General features: G+C 31.5%; 1 long non-coding RNA gene across 1 annotated transcript; it reads right to left on the minus strand.

Moving 5' to 3' along the window:
* Window positions 1-10,416: 10,416 nt before the first annotated feature.
* On the minus strand, window positions 10,417-12,485 carry LOC149478552 (uncharacterized). Its single transcript, XR_016317407.1, has 3 exons — window positions 11,934-12,485; window positions 11,379-11,515; window positions 10,417-10,601 (listed from the first exon to the last, which is right to left on the minus strand). It is a non-coding gene; the product is annotated as an uncharacterized LOC149478552 (long non-coding RNA).
* Window positions 12,486-12,901: the final 416 nt, after the last annotated feature.

Genomic DNA, 12,901 nt, shown 5'->3' on the forward strand with positions numbered 1-12,901 from the left:
CATTACCTTATTTGCAAAATATTTCACACAATAACACAAAAAGTGTAGGCTTTGAAACTATCGGATTACTTCATTCAAATGGTTTTTTTGTTTGGCTTCCTTTATCTATAAGTTTCTCCGTAACCAATCTTCCCTTGGTTTTTGTGAAATTGCATACGTTTCATTGAGTTTTACACATTTGTGGCTTGATAAAAAAATTTCTTAATAAAAGTACAAATTACTAAATAGTTATTGATTTATGTGTGTATTTTAAGTTCAATTTCGAATCTGAATTGAAATCTGAACGCGCTAACATATATAAGAACCTAGGTATTGTAAACGAGGGTATATACAGGGTGTCCCACTGTTGGTATACTAAGCTCAAAGGAGGTTATAGTTTTGCATACGCTGAGTACGTAAAAAATAATTAAAAAATTCCAAACGCATTTTTTTTTCAAATAGATGAATTCTTAAAACTCTATGTGTACACCCATAACAGGCGAGCCGCCCAACTTTGCCCCCAGCACGTGAGCTATCGTTTAAGATTATGTTTTCATAGATAAAATGCTCATATAAGAGAAGCGGTATATGCCGGCTGCGCGAAGCTAGAGAAGAAAACATGGATTTTCAGGAAAAATTTAGCAAAAAATTTTGGACGTAATTTTTTTTAAAAGTATTTTTTACGTGATCAGTGTATGCAAAACTACAAGTTCCTTCGCGCTTAGTATACCAAAAGTGGGACACCCTGTATAGCTATAGCTAATAGCTACTACCTAGTTATTATTCTGTGATAAAGATAGAACGTTATGATCATTAATTTTTCAATAATAAAAAAACGAAGGGCCAGCTAAAAAGGTAAATGTACAATCCTACATAATATTTAGTGTAGATATTCCTTTTAATGTGCCTCATCTAAAATAGGTATAAAATAATAGCTACCTATTTAGACACGAATAATATATTTTTAGGATATTCAGCATTTCATATTATTTTAAATATCACACAAAAAACAAATATTTAGCAGTCACCTGACCACAGAACAGCCACAAATCCTTTAAAACGCACTCTTTGCAACCAAAATCGATTCACATACACAATAGAACGATAGTTTAACAATTGCGCAAAACCCTATCACATTGGTTAGATTGAGATTGTAAGATAATCCTTTATATTTGTAGTGGTTTTACAAAAAAACGTCATCTATACTACAAATTGTTTATCTGCGATCTCTCCCACGATGTTTCGCAGGTGGTTTACAAGTGGCTTTGTTAGTCAGTCTATGCTTATATAAAGAAAGTGCATAGGGAAATAGTGAAGAAATTTGGAAAATTATTTCACAAGAAAACTATGTTGTTTCTTTTTCAGTCAGTGTCCAGTTTTGTACAGATCATCAGACCCGTGTACCTAATCTATAGGAATAATATAAAGTTGAAGAGTTTGTTTGTTTGTTTGAACGCGCTAATCTCAGGAACTGCTGTTCCGATTTGAAAAATTATTTCAGTGTTAGATAGCCCATTTATCGAGGAAGGCTATAGGCTATCATTACGCTAAAACCAACAGGAGTGAAACCGCGAAGCGCAGCTAGTAAACTGTATTGGACGGGTAAGTTTTAACCGAGGATTGAAAAAACGGCCTTTAGGGCCAATTTCACAATCATTGGTTAAAACTTATCCGACCAATAAATGATGACACATTGATATAGAAATGCCTCCTGTTAAATATTAAATCGGCAATTAAAATACATTTTGAAATGGTAGTTTAAACGTTAATCGACGAATAAGTTTCAACCAAGAATTGAAAAATCAGGCCTTAAACAAACGACGAAAACATAAGCACCATAAGCTACAGATGGTAAAAGACCAAACATACAAATAGATTCTCATATAAAATACGATAAATATGAACCAGCAATAAAGCGCTTTCCGCACATTGGACCAACACGGATTGTGTTTCGATTAATTCGCAATACTTGTGCGCCGCTTCATATATTTTGTATTCAAAGGATTATTTAGTGTGGAGATGGAATTATTATTTATTTTTATTAGATTCGATAGACCGTATGTCGGTTTCATAATAATTGGATCAGTGGTAAATGGTGATATAATTAACTTGTAACTTTTAAAACCACCGCTACCGTACCATTTTTTTAGCAGTTTCCTATAAGATGCAAAAACGCATCGTTAAGTGATCGGATTAAATTTGGTTAAATACTTTTAATTCAAGTAAATATATATTTGTTTTTAATTTATAAATCATGCCTCCCATTTCACGGTCAAAATTTATGAACTTCCTAATTTTTTAACTTCCTAATTATTAGTAATTAATACAATTATGACAAACTTCTATTAACCTACACTTCAAACAAAGTTAATAACACCACAGATTACTAATAATTAATAATAATAATTTTTACCACAATAAACTAATAATTTTTACCACAGATTACTAAAAAATTAAAATTGATATAGAAAAATGGCTTCTGGTACAGTATCTAATCTGTGACTATTACGTATAATTCTTACGATATTATACGTATAAATAAAAGCCTCTTCCACCCATTCCAACCTACCCGCTGTCATCGACACTCGCTGTAATTATTTTTATTATTGAACCCCTCCCCCCACTCCCCTCTCGATCACACCCCGCCACCCCCTCCCCCCACAGTGGAACTTGACAATATTTTATTTTTATTTGATCGATGTATACTGATTTAATTAAAAATGATTGGCGTACGACTTTAATATTTTGTGTTTTTTGTGAGAAATGAGAATTATTAATTTATGTGAATGTTTTTAAATTTGTGTGGTTTTTGAATGATATGTTACCTACATCGGTTTCGGCAAAACGGCTTCGTTATAATAATAAAATAATGTTAAAAGTCACTAAGCAGGTGTAAGACGTTTATGTATATTTTAGTACAGTTTCATACGTATCTCTATATTATTAGATAACCTATTTTGATTACTATTATTGTAATAGCAATTTTTACACTACCCCTTTGCGGCTTGAAATATGAAGGAAAATTTTCTAAAAACACATTCTTAATTTTTGGTGCTATAACAATAATTATTAACAAGGGATGCTACGTTTTTAAATTTTAAATGTTCGATATTAAAACGTAGACATCATTTTAAAAGACATTTATTATGTGCCCATTTGGTTGCCAGTTGCCACGAGTTTGTAAACTACTTAATAAATTCAAAGAAGTAGGTATGTACTTATTTTAGACCTTTCTTTTTGATTATTATCTTACTAAAATCCCTACAATCATGTTCATTGTGTGAAATATCAACATTTTAGAAGTCTATAATAATGCACACCAACCAATAGTGTTTTAACATAAAAGTGAGATAATATAATTTAACGAACATTTTTGTGCAGTTGACAACCCTACCTGAGTATGAACTGCGAACACGAAACTCGACAGTATTTGAATTTGAATTATACATAAAGTTGCCCAATAACTTGCACTCGGGACGCTATTGTGGGGAAAGGGCTGTCAGATTGCGGTTTAATTTCCCAGAATTTTCTGTATTTTTCAAACTAGACTCGCAATTAAGAACGTTTAGTTGTGGATATTTTGTTGGAATCAACTGAAAGCTTTGGTGCAGAGATTTATCATCTTAAATATATTCGTAGATTAGCACACATGCATGCAGTATACCTATGCTTACTTTTTGAACACGAGTGAAGCCGCGGGTTGCAGATAGTAAACTATAAAGTCAAATTTTATTTCATCACATGGTTAAATTACTATCTACCTTACCAATTTTGCTTCGTCACTTGGCCAAATGTAATATCTTGTATCTTTCTTATTGTATTGACATATTTTAAGAAAGTAAATTTTCTCTATAAATTTTAGACCACAGTATATTATCAAAGTATATCTAGTTATACATTCAAAACCCGCTGAATCAATATTTTAACAGTCTATGTAAATATTAATACTTGCAACAATGTATTCACGTTGTTGCAATTGTTATGAATTGTAAGCGAATGATTACAGAGAATCGCCCACATAACCGTCGCGACGACATCCTTAATCATTTCTAAGAAGACGCGATCTCCAGAATCCAGATCGTGGTATTGTTTAAGCTTAATATTCGACAGTTACACGCTAACCATCTCATTGTAGTAGACGTTAATTAAATTCATGTAAATCTTAATATATATAAATCTCGTGGTACACCGTACAATGTTTGTCCTCAATGGACTCCTAAACCACTTAACCAATAATTACCTATAATAAAATTCGCACACCATGTGCAGTTCGATCCAACTTGAGAGATAGGAGGACAGTTTAAACATGTAGGTACCTACCACGGGCGAAGCCGGGGTGGACCGCAAGTTAAAATATAACTTTTTTTAAAAGACCTCACGCGGTCGCTGGAAATTGACTATCTATCACTAACACTATTCACTCGTATAAGAACCTAAAAACTATTCTTACAATACAAACAAATTTCATTATTTACAAACATCAATATTCTTCTCTTTTTAAGGTCTCCCTACTTTCCTTACCTATAGGTACCTACAGTAGGTATCTTGTTAATGTACCTATTGTTAAATCATAATCGATAAATCTTCATGATAATAAAATTACATACTTATTAATATGTAGGTACGTAGGTAGGTATCATCGCGATACGTGGAGGGAACAATATATTATATTTTTAGTAGGAGAAGACAACCCACTGCGTATTAATTTTATGAGTTTAGCACCTTTTTACTTAGATATCATATCAATGATGCTAAACATCTAAATATTAGGTATAGGTTCTATAAAAGTAATTTATTTTTTATACTTACCATATAAATCCTTAAATTAATTTCGCCATTACTTACTCCCACGAAATGATATTTTTCCAGCATTGAAATCAAATCCATAATCAGATTAATCTGACCAATTCTCACGACAAACGGACAAACCTAACCCTTTGCCAACAAATTAAAAGCGACCACCATCTTGTTTGGGTCACGTGGCCGACGCGCGTTCTAAATTCAAATCTCATGAATTTTAATCCCCATACAATCGCGACAAAGTTGTACGCGTAATTAAAAATGTATTTGCACAAAAATAAACCTTATTGCAAATTAGTATGCTTTATTTTGGCATGCACAATATAAACAATGTAAATTCTATTTCGATTCGAATTTTCGAAAGGTATCCACGAAATGCATTCAAATATACACTGTATTTCAATAGCAATTAGTTATTCGCCACGCATAACTTTTTAATAATGTACGGTGGTCGACAGAGGTTTGTTTTAGTGACATTAGAATTTATTGGATTTTAAACTTTATGCCTTATAGCTCAAGTTAAAATTCCTTTGATATTAATAGTAACTAGTTTTTTTTCAATTTGACGTTTGGTTAGGCTAATCGCTTTCAAGTGAGTTGCCACACTTACGTCATTTGCAGTGATTTCTGATTGTTGTGTGATTTGTAATCAATTAATTCGCATGCGTGTCAACTTATTATTTGCGTATTAGCTTTGAATTGGTATAAACATTTTAATCAAGCAATGGTGTACCGAATTATTTGCTCTATTAGACGCTTTTAACGTCATAAGGTGAACAAACGCGGTCTCAGTCATAGGTACTTAATTAAAAATATTCTAAATTTAAACTTTGCAGAATGTTATTCCTTAGTGACGTAAATACACACGGTAGGTATTGTGGTATAACTTTTGTTTACTATGTTGTCAGCAGTCAGACACGCAGCGGTAGAGGCAAGTACCTAAATAATACCTATCAACAATTAGCTATGACCTGCGGGCTGCGCTTTTAGTGATTTTACCCGCAGTACCTACTCCGCTCCTGTTGATCTTATCGTGATGATATTATAATATATAGCCTATAGCCTTCCTCGATAAATGGGCTATCTAACACCGAAAGAATTTTTCAAATCGGACAAGTACCTAGTTCGGAGTTCCCGAGATTAGCGCGTTCAAACAAACAAACTCTTCAGCTTTATAATATTAGCATAGACTATAGATTATACATAATATTGTAATAATGGGTTACTAGGAATCAATAGAATCACATGCGTGTACCCAATTAGTTCATTCAGGAACAATTAGTGACCGGTCACAAATCAAGGCTTTGTCTAGAGACATAGGGGCTCGGTCTAGACAGGTACCCAGATACCTAGGCTTATCTATAATTGCTTGTCTAGGTAGATTGATTGTTATGTTAGTACTGTTGAAAATGGTTGGTACAGAATCTTAGTTGTGGGTCAGAATAATTTCAACTATCACAGAACTAATACAATCTTCTTTTTAAAAACTTTACAAAACTTTCCAATAAGAGCAAAATATAAAAAATGGAACTAGGTATGTTATAAATACTTACCTATACTTTCGAGTTTTCACTATACAGTCAATAGGTATATAGAAAAAAAAAATTCAAAATTCAAAACGTTTGAATGTATTAATTGTGAAATTCATAATAAATAATATAATAATATAATATAATAATAAAAATTAATAATTTAAATTTTAATTATTATATTATTATAAATAATAATAATATAATATTTAAATATTTGTATTTCACTACACACATTGAAACAGTAATTTGGAGGGGCGCGACATGTTATCGTAGTTTATTTCTACACTATTTAAACTTCTTACTTCAAAATAATTCATCTAGATACTTAGGTACCTTCATGACATAATGTAAAACTTACACAATATATTTAAATTTTTATGTGAATTAAATGCACAGAAACTAAATACAAGTGCGGCAAAATTGGTTTATTACTTTGTTGTTCTAAATTTAAGTTTGAACATTTTTGTAATTAGATTTGTGACCTCTTGGTTTTTTAACTAAACAGGTGATTACTGATATTCCTTAATATTACTATATAATTTATTTGCCTTACAGAAATTATACTATTGCAGTTTCCTTCAAAATTCCAAAACTAGCATTCAAAGATTACGCCAGCAATCAGCATGCTTTATCTCAATTTGGCCGACACGCCGACTTCAGAATGCCACTCGCCGACACGCACTGACCGACATGATGGTCCTTTATGCCGACTGTGAAGTGTGACGTCAAGTTGATGGTGGTCTGAATTAGTGCTTAGGTCTTAGATGGTTGTGTGATCTATCATCTAATTGAACTGGTATATCTCTGTATACATGTCTGTGCTCTGTATGTTAAATTGATTCGAATGGAGCTAGGTACTAAATAAAGGTTAGTTATTACCTAAGTTAAATAAATTATAGGTCCACTAGCGACCCGCCCCGGCTTCGCACGGGTGAAAAATTGTGAACGTTGTATAGGTATAAAAATTAAAAATATAGCGGCCCGCTCCGGCCTCCGGCATCGCACGGGTATAAAATACATAGCCGGGCGGCCGCAAACGCTACGTCCTGCAATTTTTAAATCTGTAATATCTTCGAAAATATTCACTTAAATCATACGGTGTAAAGGGCCATATAGATCTATATTAAATGAACAATGTATCCATGGTATTTATGTAATTGGTTAAGGATTAATGCTGTACCTATTGGTTAAAATCGCTTCGAAAATTAGCCATTATTTGTCGTAAAAAGTAAATGACAAAAAAAAGTTATTGTGGGTTATCCATAAGAAATAGACATATACCATCGCGGACTTTTCTGTAGACCTTTTCAATGTGTATAATACTTAGTAGTTAGTACATTATTTTGATAAAACTCGTAGGGTTCAGCCTGCGTTTGCAATGTAAGCGGAATAAATGTAATTTTTTACGACATCACATTAGAAACCTCAAAAATAACAGTACTTCTCCACTACTTAATGGATCTTATTATACATATAAACCCTCCTCTTGAATCACTCTATCTATTAAAAAAAACCGCATCAAAATCCGTTGCGTAGTTTCAAAGATTTAAGCGTACAAAGGGACATAGGGACATAGGGACAGGGAAAGCGACTTTGTTTTATACTATGTAGTGATAATGGTCCATAATGAGGATGGTTTTTACACGCTTTATATTAGCTTCACCTGTATGTTTGTAACCGACTTCTTTGGGCGCGATTTTGATTTTTGACCCACTTTAAACGGCCAGATTTCGTTCAACTTTGTAGATTTATTTAGGACCGATGACAATACACTAATTTGATAAAATAAATAATAGTTAAAAAAAATAAAAAACACGCGTTTTATAGAAAACCGATCTAAAAGCGTGTTTTTTAGTTTTTTTAACTATTATTATTATGTAGAGAAAACGTAAATATGTACCACGGACGAAGCCGGGGCGGACCGCTAGTTAAAAATAAAAAAAAACACACACACACAAATTTGAATAATGACTGCATTTATTGAATAAGTAAGGAATTTTTACAATTAGATATCATCTAATCTACGAGATTACACGTCTCTATTTACAATTACATCTTTATCATCTATTGAACACTAAATAATCGAGTATTTATCATGTTTATTATATTTAAAACTTTATACAAGGGTTACCTATTCGGATTTAAGACGCAGTTTAAAATTTCGAAATATTAAAATCCTTGAATATCAATAATATGCCATACCCTTTGGCCTTTACTTAATTAAACTATTAAAACTTGTTGTTTTTGACTCAAAAATTATTAAGTAGGTAGATAGGTAGTTGCCAGTAAAATTTTATTGTTATTAAGTATATGTAATTAAATTGCATTTTAAATCCTATAATTTTGTTAATGTGATCGAATTAAAACTAAGTAAAATGCACATTTTCAGAAAATGGATAAATAGCACTTCGTTTTATTGGTTATAATTATTTAAGTAAATGACCGACTTATTTTAACTGTTAGGTGCTTATGACCTCTTATTTCCAGACAGTTTACGCCGTGAATTGAACTGATTGGCAAATTCATATTATGATCGCAATATCCAGCCATGGTTAATTATGGTATTATGTACCTATATGAATTTGCCAGTCTGTTCAATTCATGGCATAAACTGTCTGGAAATAAGAGGTCATAATACGGCCCCAGATTACAATAGTATTTTAATCTAAGTCTAGATGTTTATCTCTTTAAATAAATTTAAAATTTTCTAACTTAGACCTTACATAAGACATCGATGTATTATAATCTACTCTAACTACTAATATACATATAAAAATATTACATTAATATTCACATTTAATACTTAAATTTTAATAAAACACTCATGAAATTTTGATTGATATTAAACACAGTATTCACAAAAATTTCTAGTAATTTCTGTCTTATTATTTTTTAAGGATTTTATTCAGTTGAGAACTTTATAAAATACCTTTCAAAGTGATTTCTAATCTATTATCTAAGTTTAAATTATGATAATAATTCGCATACCTACATTTTTTATTTCAATTATTTAATTCTGACGAAAAAGATGTACACAATTTTACAAGTTAAAAAAAACACATAAATCTCGACGTCATTTACTTATATTTATTATTTTTATTCAAATTCACTATTACGTATTTAAGGTATACACGATATTTTTAATTATTTAAGCAGCTATTTTTACAAAACATGTCTACAATGATTCAAACTATTTACATATATTTGCATTATATTTACAACTACATATTATTAATAGTACCTATCATAATACATATATTGCACGCCTCATAAGCGAAGCGTTGAGGTGGGTACTACTGTCACTTCGCGCAAAACATCTGATTTTTCAAACTTAAGGCGACATACAATCATGCTTGTGCACCTTTTGGGCTACGCCCCCTGGGTGGAGCATAAGAGCACGCGGGACGCTTCACAAAAATCCCCTCGCCACGCCACACAACTGAATAGATGACGGAAACATACGGAACTAACGGAGGTTCAATGAACTTTACTTATATTCTTATATTCGCGCGGTTAAAGCTGAGTAAAGCGATCCGGCAACGTCTTTTCGTTGCCGGGCCCATCGAAGTAGAAAAATCGACCTTTGTTCCTTTGCACGAAGGTCGATTTTTAATTGGTACAAATCTGGTTACAAAAAATGAGCTTGTGACTAAATTATTTTATGATGTAATTATTTGTTATTGTTAGAATTGTCGCTACCTACGTTACTAGCTTATTTGCAAATCTTTGTAAACAAATTTTATAGGTTTTCGACATGGGGACTTTACGTACAATCTTTATATATAAAAATGAATCGCCAAATGTGTTGGTAAGCGCATAGCTCGAGAACGGCTGAACCGATTTCGATAATTCTTTTTTTTATTATATTCCTTCAAGTACGAGGATGGTTCTTATGTAGAGAAAACGTAAACATGTACCACGGGCGAAGCCGGGGCGGACTGCTAGTATGATAATAAAAATACATAATAGAATAATGCTATTTACGTTTGTTTTTTTTTTACATTATTATCGGTTTTAAAAGATTTAAAAAACGGGTTTTTGTTTTTATATCATATTTATTGAAAAAAAAGAACAATAATAGACAAAAAAAATATTATTTACAATTTTGATTATTTTTGAATAAATATATCCGACATTTTGATATACTTAACATCAGATATTTTCGAATGCTGGTTTTGTTACCATTTTATTGTTCCAATGTTTATCTTCTTGATACGACTTCTTCTCCTTGTTCCGTAAATAAATATGTCTCTTGCCCGTTACTTTGAGCTATCCTTGTACATTGAGGTGCTGAAACAACCATAATAAGTTATAATAGGAGAACAATTAATTGATAATACCTCTTATAATACCACGATTATTATAAAGATACTGTCATCAAAACTAGAAAAAATTGCTGTGTACGTTCCTTTGTCGCTTTATTATCCTAGCCCGTAATAAACTCGATTGTCGGCGTCTTACATAGCAAACTTTCTGAGAAAATCGTTCTTTTGTTTGCAAAATTTTACGGTTGACCGCAATTATTCTAACAATTAGTAAAAAATTTCGCAGCTGTGTCCGTTCGTTTATCGCTCTATTGTCCTATCTCGTAAAAAAGTCGGCATCATAGTTACATAACTACAAATTTTTCAAATATTTTTTATATAAAATTTATAAGTCATTATGCTTATGCATAATATGCAAATAGTATTCATACAAACAAATTAAAAAATTACTCATACATACATTCATTCGAATTGATATAATGTATAAATAAATATCCTTTATCTAATCCTTGTCTTGGGATTGCTCACATGTGTATAGAATTGTTAGTAGATCAGCAATAAGCCTAAAATAGCATGATATCTAATAAGTAAAAAAAATACAATTACCGGTGCAGTGAAAGACCTCAACAATAGTTATAATACCATAAAAAATAAAACAAAAAGTTATACGCAATAGGGTTGAAATAAAAATTGTTTCTGATCTCACCTTACCTACCCGTCAGTGATAACTTACACTAGTCTGAAATATTCCACTATCTTCAATCTTATGACTTATAAATAAATGACATAAGAATAAACTTACACAAAAAAAGTACTATGTGAAACTGTCTGAAGATCCACATCAGTTTCTGGTAATCATGATTGGTCTAAAAGACCAACGTGTCTTTATTGCATCCTGGCTTGCAAGCTGCACATCGGATTTTTCGTGGTCGCGCTTTGCTATTAGAAATAAACATACATACACAAATCAGTAGTATATTTATTGGAAAATGAAATCTCAAAAAAACAACTAAAACATTACCTATTTATACCAATAATAAAATTATAAATAAAAATAAAGACAGAGTGCATAAAATTATAAAATTTTGATTTGTGCGTTGCTAAATTCAGACTTTGTAAACATATATGTACTAATACAAAAATCATAAATAGGTAATGAAATCTCAAAATATGACTAAAATAATATTACTTATTACAAATAAAAATAACTATCAGATTTTCATTTATGCGTTTCTCAATTTAGACTTGTAAACATAAGTATACCTAGTAATCAAAATATTTGAAGTTGAAATCTTTAGACTTGTAGCGACCGAAACACATAATAAATATAAATAAGCATGATAAACATTAAACTTACCTATTTAGATTCAATAACTGTAGTTTCTTCATCTGCCTTCGCAACATTTTCTTCCTAATGTTCTCACCATCAATGTTTTGGCCACCAAAATTCACCATGTTTATGAAAAACTTTAGTAACACTAACACTAAATCACGTATGCGAGTAGACAACGGCACCGCGCGAAAAAGTTGTACAGGACTGCTCTCTAAGACGCGTTGGCGTCGACTAACAGGAGGCGGAACGGCGGAAGCGACCGGCCTGTGCGCAATTTTTTGCTCATAGTTTATAAATATATTTTTTTTAAATTACTGATGTATTAATTGAAAAATCTAATCCCGTACGTCCCTCAAGAATTGAATGGAAGTGGATGTGGATAAAATTTCATTGATATTACTTTACTATTGTCCAAATGAAATTGATTCTCCGTTTAATTTTTGGCCAACTTCACAACGTTTTTCTATCGAGGCAAATTTTGTCAATCGTGTTTCGGTTCCCAAACGTCACTAAACAAACTCTTCAATTAAATAAATCGATAAATAAAAAAAATCAAATTCAAAGTTTTTGAAGAAAAAAATTAATACTCCGTGCGCTCGAAACGTCTGTTTTGGGTCTCATTTCGCCTTAAAATGTCTTTATGTATCATACATTGCACTTGTAAGATAATACATACACACACATATTAAGAAAAAACACTATTTTTAACGTTCATGATATTTTTGATGTCATTTTTGTTATTTAAACTAGTTAAAAAACAGTTTAAAAAAGTTCTGTCTTGGACGTCCGTGTGTCTGTATGTGCGGATCCTTTTTCTTGTTAACACGATAGCGACCGAAATACTTTACTAATCGAGTCTTTTTTTTCTCTTACGCTTGAGTATGCTCAGGAATAGAACCCTTTCATTTTTCAGGGTCTGATTCGATGTGGTTTAATTGTTATTAAATAAACAAAAATAATATTTTTTTTTTTTTTTTTTTATGTAAGAGCAG

Source organism: Colias philodice, chromosome 22 (genome assembly GCF_061535455.1).
Source record: "Colias philodice isolate Cphi_HAF_F1 chromosome 22, ilColPhil1 Martin Lab GWU primary, whole genome shotgun sequence".
NCBI classification, from domain to species: domain Eukaryota; kingdom Metazoa; phylum Arthropoda; class Insecta; order Lepidoptera; family Pieridae; genus Colias; species Colias philodice.